Here is an 18,133-nt window from a genome sequence, read left to right on the forward strand (position 1 = left end):
ATATTTTATATCTTGACATTGTGCTAAAAGCCTGTTTATGTGTATACCAAACTAAAGTAAGTTACAGTATATACTTGTATTTCAGTTCTGAATTTACATGAAAATAGCAGCAAAGGATACATTAGCAATTTTAGCTGGTAAAGCTCTTAACTTCTTATGGCTGGTGGGTAGTATTGAGTAGCTTGGATGAATAAGGTGCCGAGAGTAAACTGCCCTCTACTGAGGCCCAGAAGCTAAGATATGCATATTATTTGTAGATTTGGATAGACAACACTCTGAAGTTTCTAAAACTGTTTGAATGATGTCTGTGAGTACAACAGAACTGATATCGCAAGGAAAAACCTGAGAAAAATCCAACCAGGAAGTGGGAAATCTGAGGTTTGTAGGTTCTCAAGTCTTTCCCTATCCAATATACAGTGTAAAATTTGGTCCGATTGCACTTCATGAGGCTTCCACTAGATGTCAACAGTCTTTAGAACCTCGTTTTAGGCTTCTACTGTGAAGGGGGAGCAAATAAGAGCTGTTTGAACCAGGTGTCTGGCAGAATGCCATGAGCTAAGTCTCGCGTCGTGAGCACGAGCTCTGTTCCTTTTAATTTCTAAAGACAAAAGGAATTGTCCGGTTGGAATATTATTGAAGATTTATGATAAAAACATCTTATAGATTGATTCTATACATCGTTTGACATGTTTCTACGAACTGTAATGGAACTGTCATCTGAACTAAGAGCCTGCGCCTTGGGAATGTGGATTTGTGAACTAAACGTGCAAACAAAAAGGAGGTATTTGGACATACATGGACTTTATCGAACAAAACAAACATTTATTGTGGAACTGGGATTCCTGGGAGTGCATTCCGATGAAGATCAAAGGTAAGTGAATATTTATAATGCTATTTCTGACTTCTGTTGACTCCACAACATGGCGGGTATCTGTATGGCTTGTTTTGGTCTCAGATTATTCCATGGTGTGCATTCGCTGTAAAGCGTTTTTGAAATCTGACAGCGGTTGCAGAGAAGTAGAAGTATATCTTTACTTCCATGCATAACACTTGTATTTTCATCAACATTTATGATGAGTATTTCTGTAAATTGATGTGGCTCTCTGCAAAATCACCGTATGTTTTGGAAGCAAAACTTTACTGAACATAATGTGCCAATGTAAACTGACATTTTTGGATATAAATATGAGATTTATCGAACAAAACATACATGTATTGTGTAACATGAAGTCCTATGAGTGTCATCTGATGAAGATCAAAGGTTAGTGATTAATTTTCTCTCCATTTCTGCTTTTTGTTACTCCTCTCTTTGGCTGGAAAAATGGCTGTGTTTTTCTGTGACGAGGCACTGACGTAACATAATCGCATGGTATGCTTTGTCGTAAAGCCATTTTGAAATCGGACACTTAAAATGGTGTGTAATACTTGTATGTTTGTTGAATTTTAATTATGAGATTTCTGTTGTTTGAATTTGGCTTCCTGCACTTTCACTGGCTGTTGTCAAATCGATCCCGTTAACGGGATTTCAGCCGTAAGAAGTTTTAAAGGTAAAGTTCCTATACAGTAACGCCTCAATGAGGTTTGGAGGAGCACCTTGATGGATCCTTAGTGGATTAAAACATTGTGTGTATGTTGTACTATGGAAATGTCTCCATGTCTTCCTGTCTTTGATGTTGGAGGCAATAAAGGGAGGCCTGGGAAAGGGGGAAAAAGTTTGATGGGCCATGTGGACTCTGAGGACCTCTCAAGCACTGTGAAGAATATTGGCAGTTCACATGAGGAAGAGCTCAAATTGGATTTCATTCATTTCAGAATTTGACCAGGAAAGGCTGGGTTTGATTAAATAAAAATAACATAATTGGTACATGTGAAAAACCAGCAGCTGGACAATATTTAAACATTCTGTCCTGAATGTGAAGAAGCATCCACTTGGCTGACAAAGAGATGACTGATAAAAGAAAACGATGAGAAAAAGTGACAGCAAATCTAACTCAGATGTCCATTCGAGCGAGTTTGAGAGAATTTTGAAGCTTCCAGTGATAATCAGATCATGGATGCTAATTCTAAAACTGCCTCAGATGGGACTGACAAACCATTGAATGTAGGTTCCTATTGAAGACTGGAGAGATACACATTGTCATTATACAAATTATACACATTATACAAAGCATTACATGGGCTTGCTCCTACCTATCTCTGATTTGGTCCTGCTGTACATACCTACACGTACGCTACGGTCACAAGACACAGGCCTCCTAATTGTCCCTAGAATTTCTAAGCAAACAGCTGGAGGCAGGGCTTTCTCCTATAGAGCTCCATTTTTATGGAACGGTCTGCCTACCCATGTCAGAGACGCAAACTCGGTCTCAACCTTTAAGTCTTTACTGAAGACTCATCTCTTCAGTGGGTCATATGATTGAGTGTAGTCTGGCCCAGGAGTGGGAAGGTGAACGGAAAGGCTCTGGAGCAACGAACCGCCCTTGCTGTCTCTGCCTGGCCGGTTCCCCTCTTTCCACTGGGATTCTCTGCCTCTAACCCTATTACAGGGGCTGAGTCACTGGCTTACCGGGGCTCTCTCATGCCGTCCCTGGAAGGGGTGCGTCACCTGAGTGGGTTGATTCACTGATGTGGTCATCCTGTCTGGGTTGGCAACCCCCTTGGGTTGTGCCATGGCGGAGATCTTTGTGGGCTATACTCAGCCTTGTCTCAGGATGGTAAGTTGGTGGTTGAAGATATCCCTCTAGTGGTGTGGGGGCTGTGCTTTGGCAAAGTGGGTGGGGTTATATCCTTCCTGTTTGGCCCTGTCCGGGGGTGTCCTCGGATGGGGCCACAGTGTCTCCTGACCCCTCCTGTCTCAGCCTCCAGGATTTATGCTGCAGTAGTTTGTGTCGGGGGGCTAGGGTCAGTTTGTTATATCTGGAGTACCTCTCCTGTCCTATTCGGTGTCCTGTGTGAATCTAAGTGTGCGTTTTCTAATTCTCTTTCTCTCTCTCGGAGGACCTGAGCCCTAGGACCATGCCCCAGGACTACCTGGCATGATGACTCCTTGCTGTCCCCAGTCCACCTGACCGTGCTGCTGCTCCAGTTTCAACTGTTCTGCAATAATAATAATAATAATAATAATAATAATAATAATAATAATAATAATAATAATAATTATACGACCCTGCTGGTCATTTATGAACATTTGAACATCTTGGCCATGTTCTGTTATAATCTCCACCCGGCACAGCCAGAAGAGGACTGGCCACCCCTCATAGCCTGGTTCCTCTCTAGGTTTCTTCCTAGGTTTTGGCCTTTCTAGGGAGTTTTTCCTAGCCACCGTGCTTCTACACCTGCATTGCTTGCTGTTTGGGGTTTTAGGCTGGGTTTCTGTACAGCACTTTGAGATATCAGCTGATGTACGAAGGGCTATATAAATACATTTGATTTTATGTCAATCCTATTTAGCCTTTCGGGAGACTTTATAGACCTGGGATAAGCAGCTATAAGACTTCTACAACAGGTAAAATCAGTGGGCTTCACCACGAGCCCCAAATTATTGTGGCCTATGGCGACCTCCAGGGCACATTCCAGTTCAACTTTATTGCAGTCATGATGCGCAGATTATCAGACCTCACAGATTAGACCTAAGCAGAGAGATATCATTATCCATAGGTACAATTGAAAAAAACAATGTATTGTGGCCTACATGCAAGCTCCAAGTCCAAGGCCATTTCCACTGGTTGTTGATTATCTGTAATTATTGTTTGGTCGGGGAAGTTTCCAAAATTTCCTGACAATGGTTAGGGCATAATTACCAGTCATGACAGTCGAACCACACCAATGGTGTGCTTCATGCAAGTCTCTATTTGCCTTTGAAGCTGATTCATTAAATATATTTGTTAACATGATTCATAGTAAGACAATCCTAAACAAAATTGTCTTGGTCTGTACTTGATACATTTTCCATGGCATGAGAAATAACAGTCTTACGGTATCCATATTAAAACAGTCTGAGACTAATGCTGTCATAATATGGACACCGTACAGCCCTAAACTTTGCTTTTGCTTGATATTTTTCCAAAACCTCACAGGATTTAATTTTAAAATTGCTCCCTTACATTTCCTGACCACTTATATTCTAAACTTGACAGATAATCATCTTTAAAATTGCAGACTTTATAACATTTTTAACTGCAATGCACTTCCGTCCTTGATGTTTTTATATGTACTTATATGCAATGGTCATCCCCTACACATGCTGCAGCAATCTACATCCGAAACCATATTAGCATGTCCAGTAACAGTGGTGAATCACGTGGCATTCAGTCAACAAAGAATATGACAAAGTTATGAATTGTATGTGAGAATTACATAATGACAGATACAGTTTGAAGCATGTAATCGTTTTAAATTATACCTTACATATTTGTATGGTTGCACCTGTTGAATTCTGATCACTTTAAAATGTTAAGAAATATGTCCTTTGGGCAACAACCCAATTCATACAAGCAATTATTTTTCTTGTGTTGAAATCACAGGCACACATACGCATACACACACATGCATACACACTGCAGGTTCTCTCCAAGGTTATCCTCCACCACTGCACTAGGGCAGTTTGGTGCTTCAGCTGTCATCACTTATTCTGTTAACCACAATGGGCTAAATGAGAGGAAAGGGAGGAAAGTGAGTGCACCCCTATCTGTTATTGCTCAGCATGCTCTGTGATGCCCCCTTTGCACATCATGAGAGAGAGCTCTACGCCTACATCTTGTTTGAATATACAATACCTTTGATCTGATCTTCCTTGATGTATCTAATCCTGATTTTAAATGGAATCTTTGCAATGTGTGATTGACAGTGTCCATGTACAGTACATGTGGGATCCTCACTCACCTCATGTTTACTGAATAATTAGAATTTTTAAATATTTTTTTATTTATTAAAACCAACTTCAAACTGCTAGACAACTACTTGACCGGTCGGTCGTACTGTGACAGACTTGTAAGTGATGTCAAAACATGACTGAAATTACGTAGCCTACTGTTGGATCTGTGTACAGTCTGTCTTTCCTTCTCTGGCAGCACTGCATATGAAATGCTTTCTGTCTCCTGCGTGTTACTGAAGGTTTCAGAGCCTCCAGGGATTCAGTGGAAAACTCTTTGAGGGGGGAAGTCTAACACTATTGTGGTCTTCCAAGCGGCGGTGGTTAACTGAACCTGAGAATTGACCTCCATATCATTGTCGAGACAGGAACAGGAAGTAGAAATGTGAGTGTGTTCTAGAAGAGGCCGTAATTTGAGAAATCTGTTCTGCCTCATACCTGTATTCTGTTGAGAAAACAGTTCAGTGTATGGAAAGGAACAGGATGAAGTAGGCTTGATGTGTCATACCCTCCCAGACCACCCTGATCTGACTTAGTTAAATAAAAGGTAAAATTAAAAGATAAAAAGTATAGATTCATTCACATCTTAATGGTAAACAAATTAGCTCATAATTCCAGACTTGGTGGGACTTTTGCCAATCAGGGTACATAAACAGAAGGCCAAATTTCAATTTTGTTTGATAAGGAAATAAGTCTCCATAATTCTGTGTTGATAATCATTGTCCCTTTTCTATGGCTGATATTTTTGTGATGATTCCTGGCGTTGCATCTCGATGCTAAATAGGGTTAAGAATGGTGTAGAATGGAAAAACATGAATGGCGACTGAATCATCACAATGGCTGAACAGTCATATCCCCTTCATTAGAGAATGTGACCCTTCCTTCTGCTGCTGTTGAAAAGTTAGTCCCTCTGTTCCATAGGCTTCCTCTTCGCCACATATGGTCAGAATTAGCGAGCTGGAAAGCCCCCCAATCTGGAATCTTCCCTCTGATGGATGCGACCAGGCCGACTTTCTCATCCACTGATGACACACTGATGTGTCCTGTTATGTAGTAAAACATACTCACATCAAACCTGGACCTTTTTTTCTGCTTCAGACTAAAATAAGTTAGTCCGCAGTCACAACAATCACAGTGTGCCGGAAATGTGGGCATTCATCCCTGTAGTATTAGTTCTCACAGGTGATAATGGGATTATTGTGTGTGTGTGTGTGTGTGTGTGTGTGTCATTCTACCCCAGTAAGGCTTGAATGAAACACATGTAGTTCCTCACTTTGCTCTGTGTTTGTACTGGTCACTTCATGAGCTCCTCCAACACTTGTTCCAAGTCTAGTAGACAGAGGGCTGTCAATGTTTCCTTGGAAATGAGTGCTGTGCATCATCCAGGTATAGCAATGTATAATTCACAAGACCCCCCAGACATCTCTGTATGAGCCAGTGGAATTTTTCCTGGTTCATTATAGAGCCCAAAGGACATTCTTTGAAAGTCAAACAAACCCAGAGGTGTGTTAAAGGTGGTTCTCTTGGTCTTTGGAACATATTTCCACCTGGCAGTATCTAATAGCATCATCTAATGTGGAGTGCCACTGGGATGGTTTGAGGCAGGTAAGGGATTCCTCCATTCGGAAGGTGCCAAAGCTGACAACACGGCAGTCTCTCGTAAAGTGTGATCGCTAGTTCATGAAAGTTCTTGCCATATCAAATAATTAAATCAGTGCAATAAAATGTTCACAGCATATTGTAAAATGGTGAAGATGGAGATGCAAGATGACATCCTACACTGTAGAGACGACAGCAGGGCCCTCCAGCCCTGTTCCGGGAGAGCCACAGTTTTGTAGGTTTTCCCTCCAAAACCTAATCTGGTGCAGCTGATTCTAATAATTAGCTGGTTGACAAGATGAATTAGGTTAGTTACAACTGGAGTTTGATTGAAAACCAACTGGAGGGTAGCTCTCCAGGCACAGGGTTGGAGTGAAAACCAACTGGAGGGTAGCTCTCCAGGAACAGGGTTGGAGAGCGCTGGGCCTCGTTTCCCAGATGGTTTCCCAGATGTAACTTAAGCAGTACGATGATCGTATCAGATGCATCGCTATTTACGAGGCAACTTTTAAAGAGAGTGTTTCCCAAACAGAGAGAATGTTCGCTAAGTTTTGTCGTGAGACTATGTATTGATATGAATAGGATCGAAAGAAAAGCAGCGCTGCTCTCAGATCAGCTTTCTCCATTCAAATCTTACCTTATTCCACAATACTGATGACGGATCAGCTCCTAGATAGATATTACCACTTATGGCTGCAAATAGGCTACTGAGGCGGCTTATTATGCTTACCTAATAATAAAGCACTAAATCACAGATTGGGTACATCGTTGCGTTCATGTTGTCACACATCATGAAAGACATTCAGGCAAAAATGACAGACAGTAGCCTAGTTGCAAAATAGAACTCGATTGAACATGAACGGCTCGGAAACCAGATTGCACAGTGCAGAATTCCGAGGTTGGAGTAGCCAGGAGGAAGGCATGGCCAGCCGTTGAGAAATGCTTGTTGAAGTTTTCGATTATCATGGATTTATCGGTGGTGACCGTGTTGCCTAGCCTCAGTGCAGTGGGCAGCTGGGAGGAGGTGCTATTGTTCTCCATGGACTTTAGTGTCCCAGAAAATTTTGGAGTTAGAACTACAGGACGCAAATTTCTCCTTGAAAAAGCTGGCCTTTGCTTTCCTGACTGACTGCGTGTATTGGTTCCTGACTTCCCTGAATATGATTGACATAGTTTATAGGCCCATGTTTATTATGGACCCTTAAAACAAAGTGTTACCTGAATCTTTTCATGCAGTCCTCTCAGCTTTCTTTTGAAACATAATTTTATCCTTGCCTTGTTTGTAACAGTTGCAAATACCTTTGCAACTTTGTATTTGTAGTGAACTTAGTTTTGAAGTTATCAGCAGTCAGTCAGAAAGCCTAAACATCTTAATTTTATGTTTAGCAGAGATCTTCTGTGAATAAAGTGACACGGAAGGGCAAACTATGCACTTTGGCTGCTCTAAGAGTGATCTGGATCACAAAGCTTTTTAAGAGTCACTTTACTAATGAAGGCTCTAGGAAACACCTTGGCTACCAAAGATACATCGTAAGAAGGTTCTAACGATGATCTTAACACTATGAAGGTTCTGGGAAATGAGGTCCTGGACTAAAGACTACCCCTTCTTAGGCATATCTACAAGCCTTGAGCTGTAATTTACATCTTTAGATTTGGTATCTTGTATCATGTTCTCCAAAAGGGCACGTGGATGGATGTGTTCTGTGCCTGGATTTATGTTGCTGTTTGTGTGTAACTTTGATCCTGCTGTTTTAAACCTGATCCAATTCTTCCGTCACTCCAAGCAGCAGCACCAACCATGCTGTATATTTGCCCAGCAATTGTGTAGACTTCGCATGCACACATACAGTAGTTAAATAATCAGTAGTTAAATAGTGTTGAGTTGATGACTACTACTACACAATACATTGAAAGTAAGAGGTCATAAGAAAAATCTAATTTCCTTGCTGAAATGCTCCAGCTTTCTAGGGTCAAGGGGAGGTGAATAAAACGATCTCTCATTGTTTTATAGATCTGAGCAAGAAGGGGATTTTTAGTACCTCCAGAATTATAACATGAGGGTGCAATTCATCTGGTGGAATGTCCTCCAAGTGCAGACCTCATAAAAGTAAGTTATTAAAAACAACCTCAACATTGAACTTAAAGTTGGATGCATGACCACAGGACATAGATTGAACTGCATTGTTGATTAATTGCTTGTAAGTAAGCATTTCACAGTCAAGTCTATCTTTTTATATACGGCACATGTGACAAATACAATTTGATTTGATGTTTGGCACACCGTAAAGCAACACTTTTTCCAAAGAAGCAAATAAAAACTTTTAATACTCTAACTGGTTGGATTTGCCATGGAAACTAACTAGGAAAGATGCATCATCAATTTATTTTATGACCCCAATTTTTCCTGATTCATTATTACTCTGGGTATTGTTCTAGAAATGAGGGTATGATATTAGTGGTTCAATTTACCGGAAGCTCTAGGTATATACACTGACTATACAAAACATTTTCCATGACAGACTGACCAGGTGAATCCAGATGAAAGCTACCATCCCTTATTGATGTCTCTTGTTAAATCCACTTCAAGTCGTGTAGATGAAGGGGGGAGACAGATTAAAGAAGAATTTTTAAGCCTTGAGACAATTGAGAAATTGGATTGTGTATGTGTGCCATTCAGAGCGTGAATGGGCAAGACAAAAGATGTAAATGCCTTGACACAATTGTGGGAAGCATTGGAGTCAATATGGGCCAGAATCTCTGTGGAACACTTTCGACACCTTGTCGAGTCCATGCCCCAACGAATTGAGGCTGTTCTGTTGGCAAAATGGGGAACAGAATCTAAATCTGCTCAGGTCAGCAGGTAGCCTGGTGGTTAGAGCGTTGGGTCTAACTGAAAGGTTGCTGGATTGATTCCCTGAGCTGACAAGGTAAAAATCAGTCATTCTGCCCATGAACAAGGCAGTTAACCCACTGTTCCTGGTAGGATGTCATTGTAAATAAGATGTTCTTCTTAACTGACTTGCCTATTTAAATAAAGGTTGACTAGAAACAAAAGTCATCTGATTTACCACCATAATGTTCCAACTATAAACCTGCTACAATTATGATCCTATTTTAAATCTTTCTTTAAGCAACACCTTTTGGCAATAGGCAGGACATGGGTAATCAAACTGTTTCTTTGTGGAGTGTTTGGTTAATTAGGCTGCTCATTGTTTCTTCCCGGGGGGGGATTGGTTTAATTTATGGACTTCTCTCAGGGGGGTGGTCGTTTTTATTTATGGACTGTGATATGTATTTATTATTTATTCAGATAAAAGTACAACAGCAACAGACAATACTTGGCATTAGACGGAAAGATACTGTAGAAGCCTTATATTCTAGTTTAGTCTAGACATAATCTAACAACAATCATGACTTCGATGCCAAAGTGTAAATCATTGTTGACTTGCATTAACGTCTTTTGAATTTGAATAAGACGGTTGATATTTTGTCAGTGACTTCCATTATCCCTAATCAGTACAGTATATCCAGTGATAATGTACTCTGAATTATGGAGCCTTTAATAACAGAATATTTTCATATATTATAACTACAGGGCAGGATAGAGTTTAGACTGATTGGCTACAGTGTTGTTTATGTTTAATGACCTGTGTTAAGAGTCAGCTTGTTGAAGTTCTGGATCAAAATCCATTAATATATACAGTGGGGCAAAAAAGTATTTAGTCAGCCACCAATTGTGCAAGTTCTCCCACTGAAAAAGATGAGGCCTGTAATTTTCATCATTAGGTACACTTCAACTATGACAGACAAAATGAGAAAAAAAAATCCAGAAAATCACATTGTATGATTTTTAATGAATTTATTTGCAAATTATGGTGGAAAATAAGAATTTGGTCAATAACAAAAGTTGATCAATACTTTGTTATATACCCTTTGTTGGCAATGACAGAGGTCAAACGTTTTCTGTAAGTCTTCACAAGGTTTTCACACTGTTGCTGGTATTTTGGCCCATTCCTCCATGCACATCTCCTCTAGAGCAGTGATGTTTTGGGGCTGTTGCTGGGCAACATGGACTTTCAACTCCCTCCAAAGATTTTCTATGGGGTTGAGATCTGGAGACTGGCTAGGCCACTCCAGGACCTTGAAATGCTTCTTACGAAGCCACTCCTTCGTTGCCCGGGCAGTGTGTTTGGGATCATTGTCATGCTGCAAGACCCAGCCTGAACATGTACTGGCTTAAGCAGGGGGACACATCTGGCACTGTAGGATTTGAGTCCCTGGCGGCGTAGTGTGATACTGATGGTAGGCTTTGTTACTTTGGTCCCAGCTCTCTGCAGGTCATTCACTAGGTCCACCCGTGTGGTTCTGGGATTTTTGCTCACTGTTCTTGTGATCATTTTGACCCCACGGGGTGAGATCTTGTGTGGAGCCCCAGATCGAGGGAGATTATCAGTGGTCTTGTATGTCTTCCATTTCCTAACAATTGCTCCCACAGTTGATTTCTTCAAACCAAGCTGCTTACCTATTGCAGATTCAGTCTTCCCAGCCTGGTGCAGGTCTACAATTTTGTTTCTTTGGTCTGGCCATAGTGGAGTTGAGTGTGACTGTTTGAGGTTGGGACAGGTGTCTTTTATACTGATAACAAGTTCAAACAGGTGCCATTAATACAGGTAACAAGTGGAGGACAGAGGAGCCTCTTAAAGAAGAAGTTACAGGTCTGTGAGAGCCAGAAATCTTGCTTGTTTGTAGGTGACCAAATACTTATTTTCCACCATAATTTGCAAATAAATTCATTAAAAATTCTACAATGTGGTTTTCTGGATTTTTTTTTCTCATTTTGTCTGTCATAGTTGAAGTGTACCTATGATGAAAATTACAGGCCTCTCATCTTTTTAAGTGGAAGAACTTGCACAATTGGTGGCTGACTAAATACTTTTTTGCCCCACTGTATAATATGGTAAATTAGAACATTTTACATCTTGTAAAAACATTGTGTTTTCCAGTAAGTCAAATCTTTGTGTTACTGTCACGTCCTGACCATAGAAAGCCTTTATTTTCTATGGTAGAGTAGGTCAGGGCGTGACTAGGGGGATTAGTCTAGTTTGTTTTCTATGTGGGGTTCTAGGTTGTTTTTTCTATGTTGGGGATTTGGTATGATTCCCAATTAGAGGCAGCTGGCTATCGTTGTCTCTAATTGGGGATCAAACGCAAGTAGCATTTTTTCCACCTGTGGGTTATGGGATATTGTTTATGTTTAGTTGCCTGTTAGCACTGCATTGTCGTCACGGTTCGTTTATTCTTTATCGTTTTTTTTCTTTAAGTTTCACTTTTTTTAATAAATAATGTGGAACTCAAAGTACGCTGCGCCTTGATCTGACCATTATTACGAACATTGTGACAGTTACCAACACTTTTGTAAGTGAAATTAGCCTTTTTAAAAACGGGTGGGTTTTCTTCACCAAAATAACCTTCAACTATTGACTTTTTGGCTTCGGTGCATATGTAAGACTGATCCGGTCTCTACATTCATCTTAACAATGGTCGATAAAACACTGCCAGATGGCCTAACAGAAATACAAAAGCCCTCAATTTAATGCAATTTACTTTATTGTATATTTTCATCGTATGCATAACTAATGACAAGAGAACATGTATGTTACGCTGTAAAATCTGCTAACTAATATTGATTTGGATCATTCACATGAATAAAATCCTGTGGATAATGCTTTTTTTCATTGGCAGATATTTTTATATTGAATTGTCACATTGCGAAGACTATGGACATGACACTCAAACTTCAGGAGACCAATTTTACTTTTGATTCTTGCTTGAAACTGCAAACAGAGCAAGTACTTGAAACTATTAGGCATAGTTTGGACGTGCAATCTATGATGATCAGGTGCTTTTGGAAGTTGGTTGATAACCAACATTGAATCGCTCTAGATCAATTAAACTGTTACAGGGTTGGAGTTTAAATAAATCACAGGAATTGACACCATAAGTGCAGACTCATGCCCCAAGGGACCTGTCTGTCAATCTCAGCGACATCAACAAGAGATCCTCTTAAACTTCAATCTAGATCGTCCTGGAGCAGTGGGGCTTAACTGACACCATGTCAGACTCTTCATGACATCCGTGTAGCTCATCCATCTAGGTTTGCTATGTGACAGTAATCTCTCGTGGACAGAGATCAACGTAAAAATAACTGATCACGTAGAATGTGTCAGTAATGGAATGTGTGGGATAACAAGCAGCAGTAGTTCCGGTGTTTGGGTTTTTCATCACTGGTTATTTGGACAAATCATGATTTCACAGGTGTTAGCATCTTTCGAATTTTGTCAGGTTAGTACATTCGGCCCATAACTTGCAAAGAGAGAGAGTGGAGCTTCTCGTACCGGTTCCACTCGTTGTCCAAGCATCTCTTAATCCCTTCTCTAAAACAAGTATGGCCCCACGTGAGACTTTAGTTCTGGGTTGAGTTTACATGACAGAGACTAACCTGACCAGGCAGTCTACCTCCAGTCGGGACCCCAGTGGAAAAGTAGGGATTGATAAGCACTTTGAGGCCACAGGACACAGGCACCACACAGAGCACAGAGCTCTTTTATGACCTCTAACACAGCACACAGGCGCCAGGGCTGTTAGTAGATTTGACGCCTTAGCTAGTAAACACGAACCCGAACAATTATCTCACAGTAAAATGTGCCTTATTAGATTCATTGGATACGACAAAAGCAGTTAATGAAAAGTGTCTCCAGACTTAAAGAAAAATGTTGTCTAATTAACAGTGGTGACAATTATGTGTGAGGATGAACCTGTTATTGAGCTAATTCTGAAGTGGTGGTCCACGAGTAAGAAGCGTATTTGTTAACCTCCAAAGAAATCATAGCCTAAATCTGCAAACGATCTGCAAACGACAAGTAACTTGTGCTAAACACATGTTGAAGGCATTTGGCAAACCTGCCGTTGAATTAAACAAATAGCTCTCGAATAGCTCCTATTAAACAAATTGTGAAATCCAGTGTTATTCCCAATTTAAACCATCACAGGAGCCACAGCTTAACCCCTGCCCTCGCCAGGCTTTGCTTAAAAAAAAACGGTTTTATTCCATCTAAATAACTGCAAGTATGAGACAAATGTCCTTTCATTTGTAATGGTTTTCCACAAATGGGCAAAGAATCATAGCGACATATGCACTACCTGAATCAGCATTAAGTTATTCAGTCTGCCTTTGTTAGGATTAACGCAGAGAAGCCAAAGACATCTGCTTTGATGTATTGAAATCAGTTGGAAAGAGCTGGCGGTGTGATGGGGGGATTCCTTCATTACAGAAGCAAATGTTTCCACTGACATCATGTCCACTTTCAACACAGAAAGACGTCATGTCCACTTTCAACACAGAAAGCATAAAGCCGGTGGATTTTCTCCTGTTCCAGTCCCCGGAGATCTCACCTGAGCACTTACGGCCTCAATCAGAACCAGCTGAAGTTACCTTTGCCATACCTTTACCTTGTCCCCCAAATAACACCACCCCTCTACCAAATGCTAACTGCTTTAAGTTCATTGATCATACACATTTAGCACTTTTGAGTACCCAGGTTCACACACACCAATGTTGTCTTTCATACTGATAGTTAGCCTTTTACTGCAGTGGACAAAATCAGGGTTACAGTGTTTCTTGGTAGTCTTAAACAAATCTTCTTTAAAACAAAAGTATACACCTCACACACATGGTTATGGGCTTAAAAAAAAAAGACACCTGTACCATGTCAGACAGAGTTGAAATGTATTACATTGAGTTTGCATCCCAATAGTGCACAATATATACAGTGCATTCAGAATGCATTCAGACCCCTGAAATATCACATTTACATACGTTTCTCCCATTCTTCTCTACAGATCCTGTCAAGCTCTGTCAGGTTGGATGGGGAGCGTCCCTGCACAGCTATTTTTAGGTCTCTCCAGAGATGTTTGATCGGGTTAAAATCCGGACTCTGGCTGGGCCACTCAAGGACATTTCCCTTGATCCTGATTAGTCTCCCAGTCCCTGCCTCTGAAAAACATCCCTACAGCATGATGCTGGCACCAACATGCTTCACCGCAGGGATTGTGCCAGGCTTCCTCCAGACGTGACGCTTGGCATTCAGGCCAAATAGTTCAATCTTGGTTTCATCAGACCAGAGAATCTTGTTTCTCATGGTCTGAGAGTCCATTAGGTGCCTTTTGGCAAAGTCTAAGCTGGCTGTCATGTGCCCTTCACTGGGGTGGCAGGGTAGCCTAGTGGTTAGAGCGTTGGACTAGTTACGGAAAGGTTGCAAGTTCAAATCCTCGAGCTGACAAGGTACAAATCTGTTGTTCTGCCCCTGAACAGGCAGTTAACTCACTGTTCCTAGGCTGTCATTGAAAATAAGAATTTGTTCTTAACTGACTTGCCTCGTTAAATAAAAAGGTAAAATAAAAAAATGACAGGAGTGGCTTCAGTCTGGCCACTCTACCATAAAGGCCTGATTACAGAGATGAGAGATGGTTGTCCTTATGAAAGGTTCTCCCATCTCCACTGTCAGAGTGACCATTGGGTTCTTGGTCACCTCCCTGACCAAGTCCCCTCTCCCCCAATTGCTCAGTTTGGCTAGTTGGCCACCTCTAGGAAGAGTGTTGGTTGTTCCAGACTTCCATTTAAGAGTGGAGGCCACTGTGTTCTTGGGGACCTTCAATGCTGCAGACATTTTTTGGTAACCCAGGTCTGTCTCGACGCTCAACGTCAACAAAACAAAGGAGATTATCGTGGACTTCAGGAAACAGCAGCGTAACCCTATCCACATCAACGGGACAGTAGTTTTTGCTCTGACATTCACTGTCAACTGGACCTTGTATAGACAGGTGTGTGCCTTTCCAAATCATGTCCAATCAGTTTAATTTTCCACAGATGGACTCCAATCAAGTTGTAGAAATATCTCAAGGGTGATTAATGGAAACAAGATTCACCTGAGCTCAATTTCAAGTCTCATAGCAAAGGGTCTGAATACTTTTGTAAATATGGTATTTCTGTATTTTTATACATTTGCAAACATCTCTAAAACCAGTTTTTACTTTCTTATTGTGGGGTATTGTGTGTAGATTGAGGGGAAACATTTGTTTAATCCATTTAATGTAACATGTGGAAAAAGTCAAGGTATTTGAATAAATTCCGAATGCACTGTAAACGTCTCCACCAGGGACAACATTGTATTCATTTGATGTTATTAAAGCTGATTAAGTGACCATCAGCATCTTATTGACCATCTTATTTAATGCAGAACAGCATTTGCCTGGCTACCCATCGACATCTCTCCAGCCAAACGCCACGCCCACTGTTTCTTCTCCATTATGAGTCTGGATTTGATATGACTTCTCGAATGCAATCACATTCAATGGGTTTGGCCAGAGCCTGAACACACATGGCTTTGATACTCTGGTTAGATATTATCCAATTCTGATGACTTGTTTTGTACAATGCCCCTCACTTTGACATAGGCAAAGTGACGACTTCTATGATGGCAGTCTGACTAAATGTAAGGTTTGTAGCTCAAGGTAGACAGAGCAGCAGAGTTAAATTCAGTATGAGTTCTCAGACAAGAACAGCATGCAGGCCTACTCAATAATTACAGGATGTCTACTAGTGAAAAGGAATTTCTGTCCCATTTTGTTCTGTGATTTTTCCCCCCCCCGTACTATTCAGGTCCCACAACACTTCTATAACCCTGACAAAGTTCCTGTCTAGCCTGAAGAAGAAAAATAACCTGTCCCGTGGTCCTTTTAACACATAAAAATCAGAAATGACTTCCTCTGTTAGTTACTTGTCTGTCTGTCCACCTTGCCTACACTCTGCTGCACATGAGGGAACTGTTAGCTAACTACTTTTTGTTGACTGCTCATTTGGGATGCAACCCTAAAAGTTTCACACCCATTAAAAAGATGCGCAACGCTTCTGTTCAAGACCATCTTCAAATTAAAACATTAGACCAATTTTGGGGTGTAAACTTAGTCAATGGTAAAGGGTGAACGTAACCATGCTCTAAATCCACTCCAGAGATTCCACTTGCTAACAAGCTAGGCTAACAGGAAAGCTAACAGTAAGAGGCTAGCTAACAGACTAGCTAGCTAACAGACTAGCTAGCTAACAGACTAGCTAGCTAACAGACTAGCTAGCTAACAGACTAGCTAACTAACAGACTAGCTAACTAACAGACTAGCTAACTAACAGACTAGCTAACTAACAGACTAGCTAACTAACAGACTAGCTAACTAACAGACTAGCTAACAGGATGGGCTAGGTAACAGGTAAGATAACAGGTGGTTTCCCTGGGGTTCTCCAGTTTCCTACAGTACTCCTCTCATGTCCATGTTTTGATGACATCGGGTTCCATAACTGAGACACATCATTTTTCAAATGGAGGAGAGTCCCTAAAGCAGATGTAGGTTGTAAAATGTAGCCAATGTGCTCATACAGTATGTTATTTGAATCAAAGTGTATTGGTTGTGTACACAGTTGATGGTACAACGGAATTCTTATGTTACTAGCTCCTAACAATCAGTGGTGGAAAAAGTCATCATTGTCATCAATGACAAAAGGAAGCATATTAATGATGGTGCACCTCAGTGAAACTTGATAGCTATTATTTCCATGAGGGATTCCAGACAGGGCAGGCTGTCTGGTATTTGATAATAACAGACGTGGTGCTCCCAACCTTAGATCAAATGGATAAATGGAATCCACCTCCTATCCATGGTGATAAAATGTGGATGCAAACCATGCAATTGGGCATGGACTCTGACAAGGGGAAGTCCAAATTGTTTTCCACATAGCCCATCTGGAATAAGACACTTTATGTTGGTGTTTCCGATATTTTGGCAGTTACCAGTAAAACAAAATGTTAAAATGCATTTAATTTAAAATGTATTTAATGTACAGTACCAGTCAAAAGTTGACACACCTACTCATTCTAGTGTTTTTCTTTACTTTTACTATTTTCTACATTGACGAATAATAGTGAAGACATCAAAACTATGAAATAACACATATGGAATCATGTAGTAACCAAAAAAAGTGTTAAATCACAATATATTTGATATTTAAGATTCTTCAAAGAAGCCATCCTTTGCCTTGACAGCTTTGCGCATTCTTGGCATTCTCTCAACCAGCTTGAGGAATGCTTTTCCAACAGTCTTGAAGGAGTTCCCACATATGCTGAGCTCTTGTTGGCTGCTTTTCCTTCACTCTGTGGTCCAACTCATCCCAAACCATCTCAATTGGGTTGAGGTCGGGTGATTGTGGAGGCCAGATAATCTGATGCAGCACTCCATCACTCTCCTTCTTGGTCAAATATCCCTTACACAGCCTGGAGGAGTGTTGGGTCATTGTCCTGTTGAAAAACAAATGATAGTCCCACTAAGCGCAAACCAGATGGGATGGCGTACGGCTGCAGAATGCTGTGGTAGCCATGCTGGTTAAATGTGCCTTGAATTCTAAATAAATCACTGACAGTTTCAGCAGCAAAGCACCCCCACACCATCACACCTCCTCTTATGTGCTTCACGGTGGGAGCCACACATGTGGAGATCATCCAAATCACATACATGTGTTTAGCAGATGTTATTGTGAGTGTACCGAAATGCTTGTGTTTC

The sequence above is a fragment of the Oncorhynchus tshawytscha genome, linkage group LG05 (genome assembly GCF_018296145.1).
Source record: "Oncorhynchus tshawytscha isolate Ot180627B linkage group LG05, Otsh_v2.0, whole genome shotgun sequence".
NCBI classification, from domain to species: Eukaryota; Metazoa; Chordata; class Actinopteri; order Salmoniformes; family Salmonidae; genus Oncorhynchus; species Oncorhynchus tshawytscha.